This window comes from Filicampus tigris, chromosome 2 (genome assembly GCF_054856515.1).
Source record: "Filicampus tigris isolate MCC_2025a chromosome 2, RoL_Ftig_1.0, whole genome shotgun sequence".
Lineage (NCBI taxonomy): Eukaryota > Metazoa > Chordata > Actinopteri > Syngnathiformes > Syngnathidae > Filicampus > Filicampus tigris.
The window spans coordinates 16,036,742-16,064,177 of record NC_141218.1 but is presented as its reverse complement, the minus strand read 5'-3'; the positions used below and the strand labels follow the sequence as shown (position 1 = coordinate 16,064,177).

General features: G+C 41.1%; 1 protein-coding gene across 2 annotated transcripts in view; it reads left to right on the top strand.

Annotated features, from left to right (window-relative positions):
* The window catches only part of nlgn3a (neuroligin 3a), a 185,772-nt gene that overhangs the window by 119,035 nt on the left and 39,301 nt on the right, over positions 1 to 27,436 (top strand). The gene's annotated exons all lie outside the window — the stretch shown is intronic.

Sequence of the window (27,436 nt, the reverse complement as noted above, 5' to 3'; positions counted from 1 at the left end):
AATGATCTACTACTCTTGTTGGCTATGTCTTTTATACTAAGTGCAGCATGTGTGCTTAACCTGGACTTGCAATAAGCATCCCTCATAGACATGCTTCCTTAATGCATCATTGGATTAGGAAGGAAGTTCTGGCTTCGGCTTACTTTAACGAGCCACCGCCGTGGGATCCATCCGTGAATGTCAACTTCCTGCTACACCCCGCAGAGCTGCGCAGTAACTGCATCATTTTTAACCTTGAATTATTACCTTCACTCACATAGTTAGTCATCCTGTTGATGTAGTTGTTTTGCATCCATTCCATTGTAAAGCGATGTTTATGTGCAGGTTAATATTCTAAGTGAGAAATCTTCACATTTTACATCCGTACACGAATTTACTCTGCTTGTAAAGCAGCCACTAACAAGGTACTTTAGACACGCATGGTTGGCGGCACAAGATGCTTAAAGGGTACATGGCATATAGTAAATTGCATTTAGTAAATAACTCTTTACACCGATTTTTCGTCTCGCTAGACAAGGTTGATTTATTTTTTGGCAACAAGTGTGTGTAAACATTGTCCTTTTATCTCCAAAAATTCTAAGAAATGGTTATATGTTTTCCCACTCCAATTTACATTGGAATATGAATAATTGCCGCAATTTCATGAGATGAGTGAGGACTGCTTCTGGATTCAATTTTTACTATTAAAGCTGCTTTTATTCCTACTCTATAATGCTACGCTTCATGTAGCATGTTATTATACTGCCAGTGAAACCATCTCCTGCCTCCTAGTAAATGGGATATTGCCGATTTTGTTTTCCCCCCCTGAATGGTACTGTATGTGGCACTGATGGAGAAAAAAGGCAGTAAAAACTCAAAAGGTACTTGGAAGTTAGAAATGGGAGCCAGGACCTTTTATCAATTTATCCAATGGCAGTCAGTTTGAAAACATTTATCCTTGTATTTATACTGAATTTGTTCCTGAATTAAAATTTTTAAAAATGAAATAGTCTGCTCCAACACCCTCCAGCTCTTCCATGCTCCTGTATTTTTTAATTCAATCGTATTGTTTCACTTCAGCCGTAATTGGTAGGATGTTCTTGTTTCTAAGACAACACAGTAAACAAGAATAGAAGGCATCTGGAAAGCGGCGACAAAGCTGAAGTGAAAATCCATAATCAAATGAATTATACAATGGCATAAGCACACCTCCTTTCAGGGTGCCTCTAGTAATGGATTTTTGTGTAACGAATTATTTTATATATATATAAATAGTCTGCTGATCATTAGGAGGAAATACTGTGTTGAGTTTTGTATGGAAATGGAAATTAGAGCAGGAGACACAATGGGAAACAGCAGCATTGTTTTTTCTCCTTAGTTTTTTTTGTCAAATAATAGAAATAGCAATAACTCGTGCAAGTCACCAACAGCGGACAGGTGTTGTGTTCAAATGAAACATATCATGGGAAATTGACTTTTTAATGTCTTGTATACAAACAATTGTGTGTCTGGAGCACCACCTGTCCAACCATCAAGTGTGAAATTAAACCACCAAGTAAATCTGTAGTCGTCTGCCTATTTCTGAAAATGTATCCGTGAGCTCGCCGTTCTTCATTTTGGCCCCATTTCGGATCAAAATGGCCTCAAAAGTGTTTGATTTTCAAAAACAAGTTGATAGCTTCTCCAACCAACACTGCAGTATGCCGCTATGTCCAGCGTTGTCACACGTTGCCTTTCCCCTGAACACGGAAGTGCTGTGTGCAGACATTCCATGGAATCTTATGCCTCTCCGTCCTAACTATGCTGCTGTTAGGTCTTTTTTATATCATCATTCTTTCCTCGTTGCCATTACTGGGACTCTTATTTGATGACATCACAAAATCACAGTGAAAATTAAAACATGCTTGCAAGCAATGCTCTCTCCAAGATACGTTTCTATTGCTCCGCCAGATGCTAAGATACGTAATTGCAAAATTCCCATTTGCTTAGAATATATATATATATATATATATATATATATATATATATATATATATATATATATATATATATATATATATACACAGGCATAAAATCCTTTAAAAAAATGTTATTCAATGATCTCTATTTTGTATAAAAGTAGTATGATTTTTTTTTTCTAACATATCTACATTGTGGTACTGGTTTAGCCACCGTGCGCATGTCCGATGTTGTTGCTCACCGTGGTCTAAGGAATGCTCAAGGAATTTGTTTGAATGCTTAGACACAATGAAAATTAGAGGGAACGTTGACCCCAAGATTTTTCTGAGGTCTCAAATAATTTCATTTTAGAGCTGTATTGTCCCCTAAAATATTGCCCTATTTCCAAACTGTACAACCTCGAGCAATCCACTGTAGGTAGAGGTGCCACTGTAGAGGCAGTTTTGTCAAAGTGAATCGGGCACTAATAAAATATGATGCAGTATGACAGCATGGGATACTCCTTCATACCCAGTATGCACTCACACGCATTCTCTTTCTTCCTTGTGTGGCTCAGATACAGGATAATGAGGCCCAGGTTAGAGAGGTAAATCAGGGATGACACACTGTTCTGGATCTCCCTGGTGTGTGCGCGCATGTGCATGTGTGCGAGTGTGCTGTGTGTCGGTGTGCATGCTTCTAATGACAGTAATCCCACTCGCACTGTACACAGCCTGTCATGGCTGCCTGCAGATTGTGCTTTCTATGTAACACAAAGTCTTTGGGTGGCAGTATGACAACTTAGTTGAGATGCTCCATGCACCTCCTGAAGCCTATTTAATAAGCTAGATCCTCCTATATCATCCTAGCCCTCCGGCCTCTCTGTGATTGCCTGCTCCTTGGGCCTGGCCTTGGTGGCGTCTCCATGTGGGTGTGCCAATGGCTCCAGTCATGGGGTGCATCCATCACAAGACTCGCCCACCCCGCCTTTTGGCCCGCATGAAGGCTGGCCTGGTCATTCTCTCGTGAGGGCTGCATTTTTTCAGACCCGGGTTGCTGCCCTGCCACTTCCATCTAATCCCCTCTTCACTGCACCCATCTGTCTCCCTGCCTTCGCAGACAGTGAAAAGCATGCTTGGGCCACACGCTTCCTCGCAATGTGTCCCTAGTCCTTTCTTTTCCCTCACTAGTCCGCGTGATGTGCAGTGTTTCACCATTAATAAGATGGCCTCCCGGTCTGCTGTGCGCCAAACAATCAAGCTGCACGTCTTGGACTCAGGAAGCAGGAACGGTCATTAAAAGCCGGCTGGAGAGCGGTTTTGACCGACTTATTAAATGTAGATCAACAGTTGTGTTCCCGCAGAGGGGCATCTACGTCCATTTTTTCTTCTTCTCTTTCTTCTTCTTCTTCTTCTCTGGCTTCAAAACAAAATGGCAGCTGAAGACGTTCAGATGCAAGGACATTAGCCAGTCATGAGGATTATCTATCTGATATCGCACTGGCACTAATTGAACATCCAAATGTGCTTTTTTCCTCTAGCTCTCCTAATAATAATAATACATATAGTTGGGATGTTTTGCAGGGTTTTTTTTTATGCTAATGAGCAGATCACCCAAAGCATGACATCTTTATCTTTAGTCAATTATAAATGTAACACAAATACAGTATGTGTACAATTGAGTTGCTGTGATTTTCCTTTCTATACGATGACCTCAGTGACCATGGTACGGTGGAGCTTCATATCAATTTGAATACCAAATTGATTAAGAGGGGTCGCTGGAGGCTCAATGTTATGTTATTACAGGATAAATTGTTTAGTGATATGTTGGCGGAAGATTTAAAATTATTTTTTGAAATTAATATTGGCTCTACTGAGAAAATAGCTTCAGTATGGGAAGCATCGAAAGCATATATAAGAGGGAAGATCATTTCCCACTCATCAAAATTGAAAAAGGAAATTATACGAAAAGAAAAACATTTGGAAAGAGCGATTTGTGAACTAGACAAATATTTGGCTATGCAGTATTCAGATCATTTATACCTAAATATTTGTAACTTAAAATATCATTTACATGACATATAACAAGAGAGCTGAATATGCATTGTTTAGACTAAAAACACATTTTTATGAAGGAGGCGAAAAGAGTGGCAAACTATCGGCGAGGCAATTAAAGCAGCGGGATTATGCCAACAATATTCCGATGATTAATAGGGACAATAAGGTTATAACTACATCCAACGAAATAGTTTTTGAGAGTTTTTTCAAGGACCTTTATACTTCTAACAATACAGTATGTACAGAGGAGGTTGAGTATTTTTTTTTCACATCTTATATTCCCAAATATTTCCAAAGAACAAAAAAGTCAGATGGATGCTCCGATAACGGAGGAAGAAGTCAATTGTAGCTATGAAAGGTGACGTTCAGCATGTTTGGATGGCTTCCCGTCTGAGTATTATAGGAAGTATATTGATATTTTGGCTCCCATCTTACACAGGGTATATTTGGAAGCATATGAATCAGGCTCCCTCCCTGGCACATTAAATGATGCCCTGATTACTTTAATTATGAAAAAGGGTAAAGATAGTTCTAATCCTGTCAATTTTAGACCCATAAATCTCCTTGGGGTTGATTTTTAAAATTTTGTAAAAAATATTGGCCTCACGTTTGGAGAAAATATTACCAACTATCATACACAATGATCAAGCTGGATTCATCAAGAACCGGTCGACTAGATAACTGGATAACATGCGGCGATTTATACATCTTGCCCATATGAATAATTCCAACCAGGTTCCTGTAGCAGTTCTTTCACTGGATGCCGAGAAGACTTTTGATTGGGTGGAATGGGTGTTTCTGATGTTAACTCGTGCAAAATTTGGGTTTGGTTCTGTTTTTTGCAACTGGGTGAAATTACTTTATTCAAAGCCAAGAGCAGCGGTTATGACTAATGGGCTAATTTCAGAATTTTTCCATCTTTCCAGAGGAACTAGGCAGGGCTGCCCATTGTCACCTCAGCTATTCACGATATTCCTCGAGCCGTTAGCTTTAGCAATCAGAGCTAATGCAGGAATTGAAGGTGTGTATGCAGGTGGAAGGGAGCATAAACGTTTTATGTATGCTGATGACATTCTAGCGGTGATAAAGAATCATGTTCACTCTCTCCCAGTACTGATTAAATGTGTTGAAACATTTTCTAAAATCTCAGTTTATAAGATAAATTGGCACAAATCCGAAGGCATGCCTATGACAAACACCTGCCATTTTGATCACATCGCGCCCTTTCCCTTTAGATGGGTACCTTCTGGTATGGAATATTTAGGCATTAAACTGGACCCAAATTTGGATGTAATAATGTCTTTAAATATGGATCCACTCCTCCAAAAGATTAAGCTAAATTTGGATAAATGGGGAAAACTGAAACTTACTCTGTGGGAGAAAATTAATGTGATCAAGATGGTGGTTGCTCCAAAGTTCAATTATGTTTCCATGATGCTACCTATTGATATACCAGCAGTATTGCTTACGCAGTTTGATCAGATTGTGAAAGACTTTTTATGGGACAAGAAGAGACCCAGAATTAACATCACGAAAATGTGGGCACCAAGGGACATACATAGGGGGAATGGCTCTACCTGACGTTTATAACTTATCGTTTGAGATGAACAGACTGGCTAAACACTGGAATGGGACGGCCTGTGGACAGAGTTGGACTCTAATCGAGGAAGAACTGACAAACCCTTTTGGACTTTTGCTTATTCTCTCGCATGGTTTGTCTTCTAATGGGCACGATTCCTCATCTAATCCAGTGTTGGCTCTTTCGAAGACAGTCTGGAGGGAGATACATAAGAGGTGTGGCTTATCACATTTACGTCAATCATATGCCTCTATGTGGCATAACCCGGTGATACGGATTGGCAAGAAAACTGTTTTTTGGAGAGATTGGTTTGCCAAAGGTATACGTAGGATTGGTGATCTGTATTTGCAAGGAGTGTGTATATCTTTTGCTGATCTTACTCAGAAACATGGTCTGGGATATAAAGGTAATTATTAGCGATACTTCCAAATCAGAGATTGTATTCCAAAAGGTTGCTTTACTGAATGGGAAAATTCGGTGAGGAGATTTTTGGAGTTACTTTCTATGGATCATAAGGCTTCTGTGTGTTATAATACCTTTAACTTGTTACGAAGGGACGTATGTAAAAGTCTGAGGATCATCTGGCAAAGAAACCTAGGATGTAGTTTGGGTGAGGGGGAGTGGCTAAATATGTTATCAAATACAGGGAAATATGTCAGAGAGGGTGGGGCAAAACATATCCAATATAAATTAATACATAGGTTTTATATTACCCCCTCTAAACTACATAGGATGGCTTTATTGAATAATGATAGATGCTGGAAATGCCGTTCGGATACAGGGACTTTTTTACATGCCATTTGGGAGTGCACGTCCATCAAACCTTTCTGGGAAAAGGTTTTATACCACATAGGGAAAAGGTGGACTTTGAGATACCTGTATCACCGAGAATATGTCTTTTGGGAGATAGACCTGAACTGCCTGATATATCTAAATTTGATTTTTCTGTGATAAAGATAGGGACGGTCACGGCCGCTCGGGTGATCCTCAGATTGTGGAAAGATATATCGCCACCAAACTTAAAACAATGGATGGAATTGATGTCACAAACTGTATCGTATGAGCATATGTTGGCTAGGATCAATGATGATGTTGCGAACTTCAGATGAACATGGGATCGCTTTCTCCAATTCAATACTGGGATGACACGGTGATGAATGTTGCTTGTTTTGTTGTGAACCCTGATGATTATTTGTTGTTGGCCGTCATGTGTAGGGACATTTGATATGGACCTTTTGTTGTCTGCTGTTTTAGAGAAAGTTGCACCGTCTGTTTGTGACTTTTATGTATTATTATTATTATTATTATTTTATGTTTGTTTATCTTTTTTTCTCGTTCATTATTGTTCATTATTATTATTATTGTTTTTGAAAATTCAAATAAAACATAAATATTATGTGAGGGTGCGGGTGTGATCTGCAAATATGCAAATTTGCACGTGCCCAACTGTGTATATGCAAGGATTGACTGTAGTTTTAATTTGTAACCCATAACCAATAGATGGGAGACATGTCTTACTTTGTAGTCGCACTTACACTGGCTCTTATTATACTGCCGTATACCACAATGTGACTAGGTCTAATAATTTTTTGCGGATTTGGATTGATTTGCAGGAAAAACAAAGTACCTCAATAATATCACAATTTTGAGTGAGTTTATTTTGTGAGGAAAAGTACAAATGTGGTATTGCATTTAATGTTGGTTTCTCATTCAACAGTTTTATGCCGTCCTTGAATGGTAATTTTTTTGCACAAGAGCCATTGGCACTGAAAAAACAAATATTATGCCATGTGGTTATTTTAGTAATTGCATCAAACCCTTTGTTGGGTTAGGATAGGCGAACCTTTTTTACATTCATTGAAAAATGTAGTAGCAAAAATGAAATATGCTCAGAGCACATATTTTGCACATATGCACATATTTTGTCCATTTAAAATAGCATTTTTTGTCATTTGTTAGGAAGTGCATGTCCTTTTGTGGCCGTGAGTAGCACTGATGAAAAATCGTGGTCCCCTCCAGCATTGAAGTCGCCCATCACTGGTGTAGAAACGAAGGTGAAGACCTGTGCACATGTAGACTTTGCCTCGGTTTCCTAACAAGATAACGTGAAGGAATCTCTCTCAGCATTCACACAATGTTTATGTTTGCTGAAAGGCATAATTCTCTTCATCATATATAGGATAGATAACACTTTGATTGATACTGCACGTGTCCACACGAACTTGCGATGCAGGCTGGCTGGACTGGTTGCATAGGCAATGAAGGTCGTTTTTTTTTTCCCGCCCCTCTCTCTTCCTGTAAGCAATCAGGATAAAAGCTCTTCTTGTGAGGAAGTGCTTCTGTTTTAATGGAACATCTTGGAAATTAAAGACAGCTAGTGTGGAGGATCCTTCATGCCAATGTCAGCTTTCATTTTTATTAAGACTTCTGGGTTATTGAGCACCATAAATGTGCGTGTTAAATGCTCTGGCTTTATTACACGAGTGCAACACGTGCCGCGTCTTTTGCAATTCAAGAGAGCACTTAGCAAACAGTGCAATCCCTTGAACCACGCTAAGGGAAGAAAGAAGCTTAGTTGTCAGCTAACACTTTTGCTAATATGTGTGAACGAAAGCAAAGATGCTGGTATAAAAAAAGAAACTGGATTAGACACTGAAATCTATAATACATGAGCTGTTATTACTTTAATGGCTTTGCTATAGTATCTGGAGTCCTTTTGATTAATGCACTTAGCAAAGGATGTGACTTATTGTGATGTATTACTGTATACTTTCGCTGCACTGATTAGGTGGGAAACACGCAGGCTTCAATGACAGTGACTTAAGCGTGATGTAATAACTGACACACACTTTCATGCCTCTTTTGCTCAAAATACATAATTTACCCTGCAGTCACTACTGGTACTCTAGAAATGCGTATGTGCCAAACGAAGTTAGCTTTGTAGCCGTTTACTGTACAAGGGCTGCTACTCATGTAAACAAAATTGGCACATTTTTAATTACTGTCTTTTAAAGATTATTCCATTGATTTGATCTTCCTGCAGTCACACCCCTTTAATAGTTTAATAGTATCTGGTCTTGGTAGTTCGAGAGTAATTACGGCCCCGCACAGACATACAGTATAATTGCAAAGACTGGAAACACATTTTACTCAATCCTAAAATAAGTCCCCTATCCTAATTTTCCAAATTGAAGTATTTTCTCCCACCTTAATCTGAACAGTCGTTTTATGAATCCAAATGTGTTGTCGCTGTCACTTTTGCAAGCAATGAGCATTCGTGTAGTAAAAACTGTCAAGCAGATAATGCCAACTTTGACAGCAGTTCAGCCTTTAATAATTTCATTACTGCCAAAGTCCTTTCTTCAGAAGAACTTTTTACATTGTGGCTAATTGTTACTTCATTACTGATGTAACTATGCAGTTTACAGTTTCATACACAATACTGTATCAGCGTCATTGGATTCACAGGATTACGTTGCTATTTATTACCCTCGTTACTACTAATGTCTCTGCTTACAATGCTTGAAATTCTACTCAGAGAGGACAATATTTCAAGGTGTAATAGAATTGTAATGATTACCACCGGCGTGACTTCACTAAGAGCATGAACAGAAGTCCCTTCAAGGCTTCACGTGTGATTTAACGGCACACAATCGTGCCAGTGACTGCTGCATTGTTCCTGGCACGGACATGTGAGTGGAATAAGACCGACAACAATGTTATTGGTCCTCAAATCAATCTTTGTCTGTAAATCGGGCTGATACATTAGCTAGATGTGAAGTCCACATTGCCATGAGCTGCCAGTCTGTTATGCCAGTCGTTAGATGTATGCATTGAAGACAATCTCTTCTATAATCTCAGATTCATTTGAGGTTAGAATTCATTAGAAAATGATTGAAATAGACAATTCCAAATTCATCTTATTAAAGCCCTGGAATGTCAAAATAAAGCGCCTCTTAATTTGGTGCACCACAGAGAAGAGTGTTATTAACAATCCCGACAAATTTGAGTGATTCCCAACCTTTATTGAGTCATATTTTAAGTTTGAAAAATCTCACTGCACACCATCAAACACAAATGTCACAACAAGTGGATACACATCAATTATATACTTTCTGCCAACTAGTGAAGATCATTTATTTGTCCTTTCTATCACTGGTCACTGACGGACGCGGTTAGTGACAATTACACTGACGGATGAAAACCCACTTCCATCATTCGTCAGTCCGTCATTTTTTAAAAGGTGTCCCATCATTCTGCAATCATCAGCAAAACGGGCATCCATCAGTCTGATGGAATGCCCACCTCTGCCACTGCGTAGTTGTGGGGTTTTTGCTACATTTACCGCTAACCTTCTGTGGTGGCACCAAACTATCCATCCATCCATTATCTATACCGCTTCTCCTCACAAGGGCGTGCTGGAGCCTATCCCAGGTGTCTTCGGGCAGTAGGCGGGGGACACCCTGAATTGGTTGCCAGCCAATCGCAGTGCACACAGAGACAAACAAACACTCACAATCACATCTAGGGGCAATTTAGAGTGTCCAATCAACGGCACCAAACTAACCCCCAAAAAATACACTTGAGTCATTCCTTTAGATGTTCTCTAGGCTAAATTCTATCGATATTCTGAAGTCTGACAGGCAGAGGTTTAAACAATTCCTTTTTCTTTTTTTGCAATTATAGAGGCTTATTTTTGTGGCAAAAGCTCAAAAATATATGCCAGCTTTTTGCTGCGCAACCTGCTGTTCTGTGTAATTTGGCTTTAATTGTGGTCTGATTAAAAGAGCCTCTTATCTTCAGTCATCTTATTTATTTGATTTATAAGGACAGGGGGCACAGTCATACAGTAGCACTCCTCTATGCTTCCGATCCCGCATTTACCAAACCTAAAACCTGACGAGACTTAACATTGAGCTACCTTCTCTGAGATTCATCAAGCCAAGTAGAGAAGTTATTGGAAAAGCTGTGCCCTTCATGGCTGCATCTTAAAATATCGACATGTAATCTAAGGTCAATATGAACGCTGCCGCAAATGACCTAATTATTATCCAGGGTGGACAAGGGGGCCGGTGAGATATATAGATGAAGGATGTGGAAGATTTGTGCTATAGCTCTGCCTTAACTTTACTATTACACCTTGCTATGACCTTTGAAAATAACACGTGTGAATTTGTTCTCTGAAGTGAGACCCCCTAGGAACGTCCCCTTGTGGATTGAACACCTCCGCACTGTCCTCTCACTGCTCACATCTCAAGGTGTTGATCCACCCACATGCGGACCGGACCGGGCTGCATATACTTGAGGTAACATTCTTGGAGCAGCCAGCCATTGACAGCAGACTTTTAACAGCAAATCAAGGCAGCTTTGCTCGAGCTTGGAAGGGGAAAGATAGCTGCATACAGGCAAATGCCTGTGGCTGCCATTGTTGTGCAAATGCAATGTGGTTGAGGGAAAACTCGAACAATTGTCAAAAAAATGAATAGAACCCATTTCTGAACTGTCAAAGGGGCTCCGCACCTCGACAGTGTAAAGTTATCTGAGTGTTTGGTGTTTTTTGATTTGGCCGTTTGCTGAAAGGTGTCTCTGCGTATCAGGGTGTGAAAAACAGGTCCGTAAAATGAGAGATTGGGGGCTCGCCTTGTCGGGTGCTGTATTCTACTTGAGTTGACAAGCGTGATACTTTGTAATTAAATAGGAGGAGGTCATCTCATGTAGCAGGTTTTATTGTGTTTATTTATGTTGCCTACTCCCGCTTGAGGTCTGTCTATATCGTGACTGCCATTTTGTGGAGAAGCTGACTGCTTCATGTATTAGCCTTGCAGCATGTATGGTCAATCTTGATGAAATGCAATGAAAGGGACTTCACTTTGAGGAGGACAGCGCATTCTTGTCCAACCAAAATATAATCTTCACATTTAAGAAGAATTCTGAAAGTTTTCACATACACATTCTCCCCTGTGGACTATTTGAAGTCTTAAAAGGGAAGTCAACCCAAACATATTTTTTCCAAGAATATGTTCTATGCAAGCCCAGTAGTTGAAATAGGGCATTCTGATAAATATTACGTTTGTGGAATAAGACTTAATCCACTCGTTTTTAGCCATCTCTGCGGCCGACCATTTTGTCACTTCTGTCAACTGAAAATGACATCACAACTACGCAGGGCTCAGGTAACGACCAATCACGGCTCAGCTTCAGAAAACAGGTCAGTCGTGATTGGTCGTTGCCTTAGCCCTGAGTAGTTGTGAAGTCATTTTCAGTCGGTAGAAATTACAAAATGGCCACCCCCTGAGATGGCTAAAAAGGGGTGGATTTTGCTGCTTAACTCATATTCTACAAACACAATATTTATCAGAATGTCATGTTTCAACTACTGGGCCTGCTGGGAACATATTCTTGAAAAAATGTGTTTGGGTTGATTTCCGCTTTAAATCAACCGAACATGCATGTTTTTGGACTGTGGCATGAAGCGGGAGCACCCTGAGGGATCACACACATGCACAGGGAGAACATGCAAACGCAACACTGAAAGACCAGAGCAGACTCATTAAGAGACATGCATTATTCAATGAGAAATGATCAAAAATGTCAGGAAAATATCGCATGGTTAACGAAAGTGAAAAATATGCATGGACCCCCACATTTATCTTGATCGGCACTAAAATGTCATGGATTCTTCTTTGGTACAAAGTTTCATATAAATTAGTTCTGTTTAATCCGACCAACCAACAAGCACATAACAATATGGAGCTGCAGAGTTAATGATATGTTGTAAAAAGATGGCTCCACTCCAGCTGTCCATCAGGTGGAGGCAGCTTCAGCGAACCCAAGCCAGCGGAGAGGGGAGGAATGAAAAATTGACAAATTGCCCAAAAACAGTGTGAGCATTTTATTCTGGTGGTCCAGCCATCAGTTTGTCTCTGCCTGCCGCAGGTGCTTGAACCTATAAAACATGAAGTTGTAGGTGCTAAAAAGTCGAAAACTAACTCAGAGAAAGTAGCGAGTAGTAATTGATTGCTTTAGTAATTGATTGCTTTCAAACTGATACCTCAGGGCAATGCATATACAGTGGAACGCTCACAAATATGCGGGCTTGGGTGGAAATTGGTGGCAAAAGTGTAAGACCCAAGCACAGTGAAGGTGAGGCAGGATTGCTGGCCTATTCTGAAAAGAATTATATTTACAAAAAGACAAACAAGCCATGTAAACGAAGCAAAACACTCAATTAACAAGGACCAAAAAAAACAGTTCAAATTAACAAAGAAAAGGCCCACCTGGAAAGACAGACGAGAACAGCTGGAGACGAAAACCTGAAAAGTAAAAAAAAAAAAAAAAGTAGACATGACAGAAAAACATACCATAACATGAAACAAAATTGTATCTGGTCTAATCAAAGGCAACCAGAAAGAGTTCATTACAGAAACCTTGCGTGACAGTGATCGACTTCCAATTTCCTTGATTTGGAAAAAAAAAAAAAAATCTCATTGCCATTAATTTATAACTTTAAATATGAAGTTACAGAGTCAAATTGTTCCAAATCAGTCAAATGCACGGTAGATGCTAATCTTAGAACCTCCTTAGACCATGTGTATGCACAAATAATGATGGATCAGCTTTTGAAAAAATGTCAAACACATCTTTCTCCCATGACGCAAAACTGCAGTCGTTTCTAAAATATAAATTTTAACAATAACTTCGTTCAGCCATTTGCTAATGAGTTGTATTATATCATAAATAACCACAAAATACACTCCTTGTCACTTTCACCCTCGTACCATTCAAGTGCGTCGATGTGTGTATGTACTTTATGAACAAATGTGTCACTGTCTTTGTATCCGCAGCTGTCACTCAATGAGCAAATTGCGCGAGTATGCTTTGATCGAGAACCCGGGAAAGCCATCGAACCGCTCGCATTTCCTCATTAATCCAAGTTTTTATATCAATCAAAGTACACGCATGCATGCTACAAAACATTTTCCGACATGAACAGTTGGCAAACAACTGTCACAAATATCGGACGCACGGAGGGTTGTTTGTGTCGTAACAGCATATCGATTGTTTGTCACTAGTTCCAATGCTAATTTCATGAATTCTATAAACTACAAATGTCTCTTTGCTCAGCTGTAATTAATTCCTTACTATCTATTTCAACAACGTGTGCAGTGTTTGTTCATTCTCAGCTTTGAATGTATTTTATCTATTCATCTTTTGTGTGCACCATTCTCTAATTCACTTCGGTATTCATTAAAAATGATTGACATCATCTTTATATATTGTTGGTTTCTGTGTTTTAGAGAGTAGATTAAGAGTTCTCATGTCTTATAAACATTTGGAATTGGCTGACATGCCATCAAACAGATGCCCTTGGTAGAGTGGTCGTCTCGCAACCCAGAGGTTGTGGGCTTGTTGACCATTTACCATTTAAAGGGAAATAGGGGCGGGGCTTGTGCAAGTTTCACCGCTGCAGGAACGAGCCGTCTTTTCCAATGAATCCTGATTCATCAACATATGTACTGTGGTGCCAATAAAATCGTCTGGTACCCACGTCACGAATTGTGCATATACGCTTATCTTGTAAGAACATTTCTGCGCAATTAGTGAATGAAGCCCAGTATTTAAAGTAACGTTTTAGGCAAGTTAAGGCAGCTCTATTCATATATGTTGACCTCACTTCTGTGGCAGCTTATTCCATTTGTGTGCACCTAAATGCCGCTTCACCATGTTTGCTTTAAACTCTACGCTCCACTAATTTACCTCAGTCAGAACTCAGAGCCCTTCTGGGTTCATATTCCGTGAGCATTTCTTCAATTTAGTATTCTTAACGGATCTTACGCAACCTGAATCATGACTCTTCAGCGAGTTTTAATACAACCTTTGAGGCATCTATCCATTTGCACCACTGATCCTGCTCATGCTTGTGTTGTGCGGAAGCTAGAGCATACCCAGATGACTGTGTGAATGATTTGTGTGAAAGGTGCAGTAGAATACACCCTAAATTAGTGGCAAGTCAATGAAAACCGGACATAGATGCATAATTTACACTCATACCGACACCTCTGGGGACTGTTGCACCATGACTCTTCCAGTGGCCATTTTTGAGACACATTTTCCCAACTTGTCCAGTTCCAAATTGCAAGACCTTTGGGAAGTTTAACTTTTCAAGCAGCACTGTAGATGTAGCCCACGTCTGCAACCGTAGCAATGTGCTTTGGCAGCTTGCACAACATGTGGCCCACACAGGTTGCCTCGGCAATATTCTCCAGGACAATACGAGCAGAGCCATCTGGTGATATCGCACTGAGATTGCTCTTTTGGAATCCAAATCGCGTCTGATGAACGAGGTGACGACAGACTATGTCGTCTCTTGATGAGCCGCGCTCCCCCAGTGAAGGCTTTGGCTAAGTCATTAGCTCAGGTGGATGCCATCCACGAATCCTCTTTGATAAATTATTGTCAAGAGCGTATTCATACACATCCTAATGGACAGTGACAGTCATGGAGGAGGTGGCTGAGGCAGCGAGCTGTGCCCCGGCATATTTTCATCCTGTTAGGATTTAGATCAATTAAAGCAATAGCGTCATCGTATTACAGAACACAGGGTCTCGTCTGTTTCCTGTCTTTCTCCATCTAATGGCCTGATGTACTGTAGATGTCTGGCTGTCTTTCCGGCTAACATTTTTCCCTAATCTCACAGGCGTTCTTCTTAACCTTCTCTGGCTGCTTCAGAAAACATTTTCGTTCTCGTCACAGCATCCCGCCCTCCTTCGTGTTCTCGCACACTCGCGATCTCTCACTCTCTCTCTGGCACCGGTGTAAAGCATCCATTATAGAGCCATGCATGGGTGTCTGTGTGAGTGGGAGAGAGCGACTTGGCACCGCTCGGGTCCCACCTGCAGAGGAAGCACCGACAGCTGAGCACCGGGGGCCCAGTTCATCCCACCTCCCCCCTCGCTCCCCTCTTCCTCCGCCCATCTCTGCGTCCCCACTGACCTCCCTCCTCTTCCTCCTCTTCTCACACCTTCTCTGGTTTTCCGTCTCACCCTCGCTTTGTTGCACACAAATTTCTCACCGCTTCCTCTGAACACCATTTTTTTCTTGACAGACAGTTTTGGCCGCAACACACTTTTAATGCTTGGCCGTGGTCGTGGAACCATCTCTTTGCATGCACGCTGCAGGAGTCCGTGTTGTTAGACCGTTTCCGTGATTGTCCACCAGATGAACAAGCACGGTGTAATTAGCCAACCTTTGCCCGTTCGTGATGACCACAAGCCTTGTTTGCTTGTTGTTGCTGGCAGCTCACCTCTGCGGCAAGCCAGGTCGCCTCTTCAGCAACTCTGCATCTGTTTCGCTCTGCTCAAAGCACTCTGTGCCTTTGAATACAAATGGACACCGTGGCTACGCCTGAGAGTGTTCGCTTTTCCCTTTATCAATTTCACAGGTTTGAAGCACATGTGATTAAACGGCTTCTTCAGCAGGAATGGAAAATGACCACAGACTGTTTAACCATTTATGTGTTTGTCTGTTTTTGTCTTCAGTGATGACTAATTTTGAAACTGGTAGCGTGTGTTTTTCATCTTCTGAAATAAACATTTCAACAGCACTTTCAGGAGAAAGTCATTTGGACCTTTACAGATGATTATGAGCATAGAGGAATACTTACTTTACTTACCCCAGGATGTTCTTTTCATCACTGTGTGATAAGAAAGCTAGAATGCACAGTATATATAGCCTATTATGTTGCCGTAGGTATATTCCAGTGTGTTTCTTCATGTGATTGAAAAAATACAATCTGCACAGACCATCTGGTTCGGTATTTGTGCGTTAGTGTGTGATCATGCCCTCACATCAGTAGCCTGTCTGCTGATACGATTCCTGTGCAGTGCAAATGCATTAGCCTTGCATGTGAAATTTGCATAGTCGGAGCACAAAGAATTCCCAAATGAGAGAAACTTGGGCAAACGTGCTGACAAGCAGGAAGCTCCACTATAAAGGGCCAACACTGTGCAACCTGACAGAACAGGAGCGTCCAAAGCGTGCGCGGCTATAAAAGGTTTTAAACTTAGAGAAGCAATAGAGGCCATTAATCCTGCTCAGGGCTCAAGAGCAGCGACTGTCCATGTCCAGCGTCACTTTGAAAAAATAGTAGCCTGTAGCTTTAAATAAATTCCCATCGTGTGCATTAAAAAAAATCAATATTAAATAATATCATTTACACATTCACAAGTATCCATATAAATTAGATGCGTAGACACAATTTACATGGAGCTGTATTGCCATTTTGAAACCTATTCCTAGTCAACTAAAGAACAAAATCGGTGGCTTAAACGAACTTGCGAGTTCCAAATTACAGTAGACGTAGAGGTCGAAAAAAAATTGAAAAAGTGGGTCACAAACTTATCGGTTATGATGTTATGTGACAAATCAGCACATTAAGTGCTGACCGTTTGACTTCAGTATATAGTGGATGTCACCACCAGAAAAAAGATGACCAAAGAGCAATGGAACGGATTGCAACAGTGCTACGACCATATGTCTTGGCTGTTGAGTGGTATATGGATAAAGCGGCAATAATTGATGAATTGTTTTGATTAAATGTGAAGGGTAATTAGATAAAAACCTGACCATACAGCCAAGTCAGTTGTCTTTCATGTTCATGTGACGAGACTCACCTCCCAGGAGCATGCCATAATCTTCATTCTGCATCTTTTATTATTGTGCGCAAACAAAAACGTTTTAAGATGTAACTGTGCAGGACTTATTTTGCTCTTGTACGACAGTTAATAAAAGTACAGTGTCTGAAGGCCTAGATAGACCAAACCGACGTCGGAGGTCTTGAAGCATTGTTGCGTCCGAATGCGCCGTCTGATTAGTGTAGTGACCACCGTCGTAGTGTCGTAACCCGTCTGTAAGCGTCTTGGCGGTGTTTACGTATGTTGAATCGGCGTCGCCAGTCGTGACATTTGGTCACTCTGATTGGTTGTTAGCTAGCAAATCAGCGCTCGGAGCACCAACGGGTGACAAATGCGGATAAACAATGAGCACACCTTTGCTGCCTTAATCTCCTTACAAGTACAAGAACGAGGGTTGACACTGTAAGTATTTCACAATACCGTGTCAAGAACGTGGTTTACTTCGCGTGGGAGTTCATCGTGAGCAAAGAATATAGCTGAATGCATCGTTTACGTTTTTATAATCCGCCCCGAGCCAATCGCTTTCCGGTTGGTTTTTCCAACAAGGAGAAATAGAGACTACCGCCGCCGATGGTGTGGAAGGGTATTGCATCTCACTCATGCGCAGAAGGTACTTTAATGGTCAGCGTCGCTGTCTGTGTTGCGGTGTATTTTTCCAGCGTGACGTCCCGACAGCAGGCCCAACGCCACAGGGGGTAAGCGTCTGTCACTGTTGGCCAATGTTGGGTTGGTCTATCTAGGCCTTGAAATCCACTCCTTTCACACATAGACATTATGCCCATATGTCATTAAAAGGTGAGGAGTTATATTTTAATTCTATTATACAGCAGTTTACCAAGTATTTGGTAGCAATTTTGCCTGGCGGTGGTGGCACAAATGGAGAACCCAAGCACGGAGAAGGAGGGAGGCAAGACAAGGGAGTAGGAGTTATTAAAAATTAAATAATTAAATTTCAAAACAACAAAACGTCAGCTAGCAGGATATTGGGATTAAGCAAAATACTTAATTAACAAAATCCTCAAACACGGTTCGAGGTAACAAAGAAATAGAGAAGAAACTCAGGATAAAAGGAAACAGCTTTACCAGGACTCATGACAGCAATATACAACAACAAAAACAATGAACCGACAAGGGCAGAAAGAAACCTGATGAGAAAATGAGGAACATCTGCACACACCAAGATACGAGTGGCTGAGGTAACTGATTGGTAGACACAAGGGACCAGGTCTGACGAGAGCAGGCGCAAACAAAAATGGGCAAGACATGACATGGCAAAACAAAAGTCAATCTAATTAAAACAACAGGTCATGACAATTTGTCTATCCGTTCTTTCCTTTATTTTGAAAACTGGACCTATCATAGGTCAGTCAACGTTAAAGAAATGATTTTTTTTTCACTGTATTGGACTTTTTTTTTTTATTACATCAAAGGCAAAATCATGAAAAGAAATGTGATGATACATTCCAACCGTATTTTTACCAGAAGATCAGGGCACTAAGTATATAAGTAGATTCTTCTAATATCGTCCCCTATCCTGCTCACAGCCCGTAAGGCTTCTCAGACATGCTATCTGGGGATGGCTTTGATATGCTGTGACGTATTAACGAGTTGTCGGCCCTAATTCATTTCTTACTTTGGCACAATTCCATGGCCACGGACGGCACCTCTTCGCATTCTCACACTATAGAGAACTGCAATTTCTATTTCTGCCTTTGAAAGCCTGCCCAGGTTTTCAGTCGCTTAACATTTTCACATTGAACACAACCACTGACTTAAACAGCGATATACCTTGAAAACCAATACTAGCACAGCCAATTAGCTAGAGGCTTTTGTGAAAGTGTATGTGGAAATGCTGAGAGGCTTTGCTGACAAAGCAGAGCGATGAAGTGAATCGCAAACGAGTTTTGTTCCCTTCTGTTCAATGACAAGTAAGAAGAGCAAATGAAAGAGTAAAACCCAAACTCCATCCATGAGCAGATTAAAGACAAACACAAGAAAGCGTGTCCTCAAAGTTGTTCGTAATGAGCTATTTGGTAGTCACTACAGAGGCACTCGTAAGTAGCCGTGTTAAGAATTTGCGCAGTACTCCCAACTCAGACTACTTTCACACCTAAGCACATCCGTCTAATTGCTCAAAGTGAATAAGTGGAGACTCCCAGAATCATTCACCGACCCTCTTGTAAAGCATCCTTCATATAGAGCATGCGCCAGTCCTTGGCACGAAAGTGACTGTTGAACAAAGTTAGTCTTACTCCAAGGTGACCCACATCAACGCCTTTGACAGACTCATCATTTAACTCAAACAAATAGTGCTTTTTACGGGCCCAAGATAATGCTGCATCATGTTTTTATGAGTAGGCATCGCCCTTAAAATATTCCTCCGTTCTTAAGTGAAGGATGCTTGGAGAGCCTGCCTCCTCTGCAGTATTTCACATGTGAACAAACCAATGTGGCACGCCATTAATCTTGATCAATGCCTGTTAACACAATCACTCCTAGGAGCATAAAGACGTGTAGACATTTTTTTCCCCCTTCAATTTTGTGATTGCGATTTAACACGCGATTATTTTTTTCAAGGTCTTCCTCCCATGTATTTTTTTCAACAAACATACTAATCTGTTACAGTATAAAAATATATCAAATGTATTATACATGAATGTTTTCATCTTATTTGTTAGGTTTAAGCAAAGATGAAGTCAAATGAACCATGAATTAATACAAAAGACACTTTATGTACTTCAGATCGAACATTTAAAACACTTTGACTTGGAGTCAATTAATTGTTCACTACAATGACTTAACGAAATTCTGCCAAACGCGTGGCAAATCAGTAAATCATAAGTCAGATTGCAACAATAATCACTTCAACACGCACTTCATTACGATGTCGGTTTGAATTCCATTTATCGTAAAAGAAATTGCCATGCTAATCTGTTGTACTTTCAGAAGGGCATTGTGCATTCTACTGTCATCGAATGTTTATTTTCAGAGCGCAGGACTCATAAAAATGTCTTCTCTCTCTCTCTTTAAACTATTCTTACAGCTCCCCTCAGAGCCACTATCTAATTGGCGTCTTTGTGGCCGTATTGGTGACGCTATCCCCCACACATACCTCTTATGAGGCCTGTGAGTAACTGCGATTCCCGGCTTGGGTGTCTGCGGCTGCTCGCCGCCATGTCCCGGGACTCCGGCTCGCTCGGTGAAGGCTTCATTAAGCAGGAATGGGAGGCGGTATCGGAAAGAGAGAGAGAACAGCTGTTTAGCTAAGCGCGAGCATTGTTAGCCAGCCTCCTCCGTATGGCTAACTGCCGAGTTCAGTCCCCTAGCTTCTAATAGAATGCTCATTAGGAGAGAGGAGGGCGAGTCGATGGGAAACAGCGCCGCTGTGCCTCCTCGGCCATTTGTCGTCTCCCCCTGGTCCCTATTAAACATCTGTGCGGCGCAAACCATCCCTCTGTGGATCCGCCGCATATAGCCCGTGTTGAACCCTGTCCCAGGCACCTGCAATGAACAGCGGCGGCGTGGTGAGCCAAGTTCTCCTCGGAGACGGCTTCTAGCGAATGTGATCCCCAAAACATGCTTGACACCCTCGCAGGTACAGGAAGATGCAAGATTTAAAACAAACAGAAGGCCCAGAGGACAGACAGCTGACACCTTGTGTTTCAGGGTCCTCCAGATAGGATCTGTGTGCGCTTGCATGTGTGTGTTCTGACAATGTCCCTCCAGCACTGCAGTGTTAAAGTCTCCACACACTGGAGACGCTGCTGCATTAATTTGTCAGGAAGCCAAAAGCACAAGTGTGTTTCCCCGTGTCACAACTCATGAAGATGGTAAGGACGATGGAAAGCTGTGACACGGCGAGACGCCACTGTGAATATTTAAATTGTGCTCATGGGAACAGAGACATATCTGAGCCAAAAATAGGCTTTCTGTCACAGCAGAAACATACCCCAGGCTTGATTTCACCAACGCTGACTGCGAGGAGAGATTTGCCAGCATGCAAAGTGCAGGTACATAAATACAAGGGAGGCTCGGCTCATCAGTATGAGGCTGAACTGAATTGTCACTTGGTTTTTGAGAAACGGCGCAGCTACGGTCTTTCCTGCCAGGTGGAAATTGACTTTCTAGTGCTTCCCATGGTAACATGTTGTGAACAAATTAGAAAGAAGAGCATATTTTTAATTTGTTTCTCGTTCAATATGATGATGAAGAGAATGGTCTTGAGTGTAGTGTATTCATTGAAGGCCTGGTTTCAGATCAATGTATACCTCTGCTAGTGAATGAAAATTTTTTTTGCATCAATTACAAGAAGAACCTGGATTTGTCATTTGATTATGGCAATTTACCTGAACTGTACTCTATATTTTTTTTTTAATTGTTGTGTTTTTAACTTCTGAAAAGTAACTTTACTTTTAAAATAGAAAATAGTGGATATTGATTTCAACTCCTGTGTGTATAAAATATGTAATCAGGTAGAAAGCGATCCAGTGGAGAACCACGTCATGGCTAAATATGGTTTTCATTTAAGGAGGCAATCATAATTTAAGACCAGAAAATCTAAAACAGCATGGAACCATAATTGCCAGCAATACTGAACAACAGTTGGCTAAATATAGAAAGTCGAAGCAGTCACACTGTAATAATCACATCCAGTGTCAAGCACACTTGACAATTATAATCTCCATCGTTTGACTAGTGTTGGTGCTCAAGACCAGCACTGAAAAAAATCAAGAGGAGCATAGAATTATGATAACTCGGATTCATAAATAACAGACGACAGGTGAAAGCGTCATGAGACCTAAACCATGTAGGGATGTAATGTCTCGGGGCAATTAGTGGAGCCCAGAGTTCAAAGTTCTAACATGAGGAAGTGGCATTTAGCTGTTATGCTACCACAAGTGAAATAAGCTTTCAACAGAAGTGAAGTCAGCCACAAGTGTAAATGCTTATTAAATCCAGGTTATAAACCATGCTTTTTTCCCCTACACTTATGATTAAGGTCTTTTAAAGCATTTATATGTTTTTTTTTTTCCTGAAAATATTGTTCTCTTTCATTTGGTAATTTAAGTAAGCCACTTTTTTATTTCTGGGGCTTGCTTTTAAATGTGTTTTTTTATTATGTTAAGCACATTTGAGTTACTTTGTGCATGACATGCGCTGTAGAAATAAAGCTGCCATACCTTAATATTGACAGATATATTCAAAATAACGACATCGCTGTGAAATAAACCACAAAAATATGAATAAATGGCAGACCTTGAGACAGATGCTATACTAACATTTTTTTTCTTTTTTTGTAGGAATATAACATTTACCCATGAGAATTGAGAAATGAGAAAACTTTATTCTCATAATTCCACTGCTGTTTTCTTACAATATGGTGACATATGATATGTGGCATGCCCTTTATGAACATTTTCCCAAAGCTGGAAGGAAGAAACTTACTTCTAATGATGTCACTGTTATTTAAACATCAATATTAGTTGAATGCCCTCATGTCCATTTCTGGATTACACCTGCACCATTTAATGAGGTCCAATAAGAGAGCTGTATGGCTGTCTTCACAAAGCTGACAGTGCTCCGTTTTGACTGACATTGTGAGAGGGGCATTCAATTTAACAATGTGGCTGTTATTGTTGTTGTAGTTTATGGTGGTAAAAAACTGCACTGTATTCTACTGAGCACTGTTTCTATTTCAATTGCATCGTTACATTAAAAGCTTCTGGGCTCTATGTTGGACATTTGAGTTCCACAGACTGAGCCACATTGACTTCCTAGATTTGAACCATTTTCGCTGTGTTCATGCAAATGTAATGAAACATGCCAGGGCTGGGGGGTTTTGTTTGATTTGATCATTTCCAACTACATCTCTTTAAGTGCATATCAATAATATGCTGTTTTAACTTTTTGTTTGAATGATACTTTTTTTGCTTCTGTTGTGGCCACTTCTGTCCAATTAAAATGCATGAAAATGTGTTTGAATTTGTTATTTACAGAATTGAATTGCTTTGTGTAAACCTAGTTTAATTCTAGACCCAAAACTTCTTATTTGTTATCAGAGATGCATTCCGTCCTGGGGGCGGAACAGTCCGTCCTGGACGGACGCCCAGTCTTTAGTCGGAGGACGGGGGGCGGACTAAGCAAGGGCGGAGGTGGATTTTAGTCTGGCCCACTAATCGTCCCTCATGCGTGACGTGGTTGCAAGGCGGCCAAAGTTCAACCTACTCAACCTACTCGGCAAAATGGACAAGCGACAAATATTGCCTCCGAACGGACAGTCCCAACCATAACATGATGGAAACTAAATTATCATTCCATATTACTGTGTGTGCTTCAAACGCACCATTAGTTACCCAACTGCACATATTTACTTGCATTGGGAAGGCCCCGGCGGGAATGCTGTGCACTGCACACGTTCAGTCACACGGGGTTATTTTTGCCCGCTTTCTTCAGTCTTTAAAATCATTTTTGCTGTTTTATGTACTGGCCCTTTAACTGAGAGTTCAGCTCTGCTCACTGTGTAAGACAGCTAGCCTGCATGGGACAAGTGCACACACATGTAGCAGAACCGAAACTGCTCCTGCGCGATTTATTTCTCCACACGTGGATTGATTCTTGTATGTCAATTACCACAGACGGACTGGAAGCGGAGCGAAAACCAGCGAGCCAATCAGCAACCTGAAGGGATGACCAATGGAAGTGCTCCCTGGACCGGGCGTCTCTGTCCATCCGTTCAGAGACTGACCTCTCTCACATCCACTGTGTTGACATATACATAAACAATGACTGCTGTTAAACAAAGCAGTTACATTAAAACTCTCGACTTGCTCGCTTCACACATACAACGTTTGGTGGCAAGCGGTTCGTCAAACCGTTAACCCAGAAGTTGGTGCCCATAAGGTAAACGGATTTGAATAGTAAATTAGCTAGCTAATGCTAAGCTTTACACAAACCTCTGCGCTTTAAGTAAACTCTGCCATTAGCATCTCTCCCGCTGCGTCATGCACGGACACTTTTTGGGGAGGTTGGTGGGGGAGGACTTTTAAGGCGGAACTGCTTTAAAATGACGAGGACGGACGGGGTCGAAGGACAATAATTTTTATGAATAAGGTTGCAGGGACGAGGACGAAAGGGTGCCCAGGTCGCGGACGGAGGACAGACCAGCAAAAAAGGGTCAAGTGCCCAACTCTGTTTGGTATATTTTCCACCAGATTGCATTATTTATTTTTGAGCAAGGGGACAAAGCCTGAGTGTTCACAGAAATAACACAACAATGAAACATAACAGGCTCGCATGTTTGGCATGGATGGGACTGGGTTATTGAAGTGCAAGGCTCACACTAATTACATCTACATCAGTGTAATGGTCATTTGTATATTTCATCTTTTTTTTTTATATATTTGTTTCTACGGCGGCCCATCAAAATATGTCTTTACTTAAAACCATCCATGCTGCAAACAAGTTTGGGTAGCACTGCTACTGCATGTGTACTTTCAGAAAATGGAGCAGCCATGCGCACAAGACACATAAACCCACAGACAAGGATGCTGTACAGCTCTGGCCCTGCTTGTCCAGCTCCTCTGGGATTATCTGCTGTTCAAGGTTGGCCTGTGTAAATACTCTTCCCCTCCCCCCCGCCCGCTCAACTCATCTCACCTCGACTACGTGCCCGAGCAAACAAATACACACGTCCTTACGCAGAGTGCATGTGTACCTATAAGTCCACATATCGTCCCACTTCAGGGGATTTCATGTGGCTACAGCTGTTCTCCTCCTGGCGCGGGAGGCAAGGAAACACAGAGAGAGGAGTATTTTTTAGAAATATATAGAAACAGACAGATTGCGGTGAATGACATTTTACAAAGAAAGTAACAAACAAATGAAACGAAACTGTACATTATCTTTTTGTCCTCCCGTCTACTGCCTACAGCCTGGTTTGAATGTATAAGACTGATAATCGGAGGTGTGTCCGCTGATGCAGAAAGGCAACTTAATGCTCTCGCTGCCTCAGAGACAAACAGTCACCCAGCCGCCGCTACAGCGACAGCACAGAGAGTTCACTTGAATGCCAGCGCATGTGTACATACAAGCACTTGCACAACATAAGAATAAGACTAAGACTACCAACATTGAATAAGACTGCCAACATTGTCCTGAGTATGCACTACATAAACACATTTATTGAGAATCACTACTAAATTCATACATTTTTGGACTGATTGTTAATCCAAAACGTTTTGAGCAATACAATGCTTCCTACTAGAGTTGTAAGATTGCATGAATATATGGGAATTTACAGAGATTAAATGGAAATGACAAAATAAAATCACCATTGTGGCCATAAAAGTAGTTGAAAGGAAAATGTATTACGCACATTTATACATTACATATTCATAACCAAGCAGACAATATGTCTATTAGTTTAACCGCCTGTCTTATGTCTAAAGAAAATCCTCTTATTTTATAATTGTTATGATTACCATTAAGGGTGTGAGTTATACGCGGTGTGTAGTATATATTCGACCTACGTTATGGATTTTGACTCCTGATCTATCGCAATACTGCTTGTTGCTGACGTCATCGTGTGCCGGTGTCAAAATGGCTTCAAGCATGTCTCACCATAAACCCGGTGGAGTCTCGAGCCTTACGTAGATCTATATTGAACATTCACCTAACATCCCTGCTTTCCTGGCTGCTTACGAACACGAGCACTAGCATGGTTAAACCCAACATGGAGCTGCTCCTCTAAATTAATTATCCTTAAATACATGGCGACGAATAAGATAAAATGCTAACTGCTAACGTAGCATGAAGTGTAGAGTAGTGAAACAGCAGAATGTGTGCTCAGCTGGTACAGTACACTTAATAGACGTCTAATAGGTGGAGAGTAATCAACTATGAACAGCGAATTAGCAGCTAAATTAATAAGGGTCTTGAGAGTTGATATGAATTTTAGTCAATATGGCCTCGTTTTAATTACAGCTAATTCCAGTTCATTCCAACTCATTCAGATAACCTCCCATTTATTCCCATGGGATGTGTCCACTGGGATTCATTCCAAGAGTTGCCTTTTTTGCACTGTGTCCAAGTGCTCAAAGCAATGTCCCTAAAGGCATTATTGGATGAGTTTAGAGATGTCGAACTCTTGACAGTTCCCCATCAAACACCTTTGGGATCAGCTAAAACAGAGATTGATGTGACAAAAATTCCAATGGACTCCAAACTCATGTAGAAATGCTTCCCATAAGTGTGTATGTGTGTGTGGGTGGGGGTAGATGGGGGTGAGGGAGGGGGGTATTGTAATTTTATCCGGGGGTATAGTTATTTTATCCGTTTTTACTTCCTGAGGGTGTAATGACCACATGTCCCGGTAGGTTTGTCCATATAGTTTATATTGAAGAAGATTAAAACCCCTCAAGGGTAGAAATCACACAATTCCCACTTATCTGGTCCACAGCCCAAGCAGCTGTGATGGCTTTCGGAAGGGTTTGCTCAAAGCATTTTAATTTAACTGTATTTTGTGCTGCTCTGCCGCCCATCTATAGGGTCATATTGGTTTACTGTGCTCTGCAACTGTGAGTAAATATGACTGTGCGTATTAGATTTGGGGGCCCAGAGATGAAATCTGATTTCCGTGAGCTCAGCAGGAGCAATGGCTTGCCGTTACACGTCCACACATTCAAGACCACATCTGGCAGCTCCTATCAAATACACATAAAGTTCATGGTATCAGTGGTCTTATTGTTTCCTTGAAACAAGTCCACATCCTTGGTTGCATGACAACATTGGAATTCAACATGCTACAGCATCCCTCTTTCGTTACCGTTGTCCGAGAGCACGGAAATGCTTTTTAGGAGGTGGATATTGTAATGAAGGCAATAAAGCGGCGAGATGACTCAGCGGATATTGAGGACCGACAGTTAATTTCAGTCGGGTGTGTGCCAGCTGATAACAGATTGATGTCACAAACTGGATTGGACAAGTAATTAATATCTATCACACCGCCTCCATTTAGGACACTAATGTATCATATTGGATGTCACAGGAGAAAAAAAAATAGAGTGACAGGAAACATCTCAATGGCTGGCTCTGTGTCAACCTCATTTGAGTTTAGGATCATATACGTTCGTACCCCTTCACTTATAGCAGGTTAGAACATAGCTTGATAATTACCGGTCAGGTCATGTTCT